We start from the raw sequence: 1,671 nt of genomic DNA, 5'->3' as shown, positions 1-1,671 counted from the left end.
GGGATGTTTAGGTGCTTCATGCAATAGCTGCTTAGGGCAAAATGCAGAAGCGATCCTGAGGCAGGGCGAGGAAGCCAAGGCTCTGGCTGGCGAGTGCCCTAGCAAGCAGGCATCATAGCCATAACCACTCTTCTTCTCTCTGACATAGTGAATCCAATTTTCTTTCCCTTCCCTGCTGGAAGACCTGCACGAGGAGAAATGTCCCACCCCTGTCTCTCCCCTGATCATTATAACACTTTCTAGGGAGGCGGGAAATGTGAATTTCAAGTCCTTCAGAAGATAATTATGTCCATCTCCCCAGTACCTTGGAAATATGAAATGAGACCAGGACAGCACTCCCCTTGGTTAGGATGGAAGAAGTCCTAATGGACTTAACCACGTTTAAGACTGTCACTTACTTTGTGGCATCTAGTGTATATCCTGGGAAGACTGTCGCAACTGCCAAGCTCTTGTGTGAAAACACAGGACCACCATCATCGTCGTCACTGTTGCTTTGAGGGGAAAAAAAAAAAGCAGCAGGCATCATCATCCAGCCCAAAAGGGAAAAGGACGGAAGGGTGGAGAGAAGAAATGTTTTGTGTCTGGATCTCCATTGACCTTCGATGTGGGGTAGACATTGCACTTCTCTGACCTACAAACACTGAAGTGCTAGTAAGCATGTGTAGATATAGAACTTTAAGAGTGCTTAAACAGGATTTTTTGATGTTAAGAGTTGAAGCACCTACTGAAAGTAGGTATTTGCAGAGTCAAGAAGTAGCTGAGGTTATCAAAGTTAAAATTTAGGGTATAGAAACCAAAACTCCATCCAGGCCCCAACCTTAATACAGGCAGGCCTTTGAATTTAGCCTGATCCATTCAAGCAATTTTTCCTAAAATTTTTCATCTTTACTTTAGCTCCACCAGTGGTAGGAAAAGTGGAAGCTCTTGAAGGTAAGTGATTGTGAATGTGTTGTCTTATTTATCAAACATACAAGAAGGCAAACATAAAAAAAAGTTTTCATAACTTTTGTTATCATGACATAGATGGAAGATAAAATTCCACTCTGCCATCATTCCCACTAACTACCACCCTAAACCTTTGCTGAAACTTGTGCCAAATCTAAGCTTTCAAACATTTGTAAGTGCAAAGGCATTTGGAAAACCTGCAGAAGTTATATTTCAAGTAGAATTGAAAGCCAGAGGCTACTTTCTGCTCTGGTGGAAAGCAAGAAGGCATGGAAATCTGGTGCCAGACTTCTTTCTTACATTTTCTGCCTAGTTTTACAGCCTCCTACTGTTCAGGTGGGGCTCTGTAAGAGCGGAAACTTGGATGGCTAAGTATTTTTCTGAATCTCATTTTTAAATGCTTAAGGAGCATCCACCATCACTATCTCAAGTAAAAAAGATCCTGGGTACAGCTGAAACCAGACAAAGACGTGAAATTAAAAAGCACAGTTTGTTGTGAGCGTTGCAGCTAGAACTGACAGCTTTGTGATTCTAGAAGAGAAACTTAACCATCAGTACATCGTGACATTTTTGGTGTGATGCATGATGATGTGTGGGTGGATTGCAATGCCACATGTTGTTACTTCAATGCATTATCATCCTCAGGGTTTACTGAAGCATTGCTGTGTTTCAGCAGAACATCATTATCTCCTGCAGCAGCTTCAGCTCAGCCAATCCTACTAGGTT

The 1,671-nt window shown here is 42.3% G+C and overlaps 1 non-coding gene across 1 annotated transcript; it reads left to right on the top strand.

Moving 5' to 3' along the window:
• The first annotated feature begins 306 nt into the window (after positions 1-306).
• Positions 307-419, top strand: LOC127017462 (U6atac minor spliceosomal RNA). Its single transcript, XR_007766596.1, has one exon. It is a non-coding gene; the product is annotated as a U6atac minor spliceosomal RNA (small nuclear RNA).
• The last annotated feature ends 1,252 nt before the right edge of the window (positions 420-1,671 follow it).

Source organism: Gymnogyps californianus, chromosome 5 (genome assembly GCF_018139145.2).
Source record: "Gymnogyps californianus isolate 813 chromosome 5, ASM1813914v2, whole genome shotgun sequence".
Classification (NCBI taxonomy): Eukaryota; Metazoa; Chordata; class Aves; order Accipitriformes; family Cathartidae; genus Gymnogyps; species Gymnogyps californianus.
Note: the sequence above shows the minus strand (reverse complement) of the source record. Positions and strands in the feature narration are given on the sequence as shown.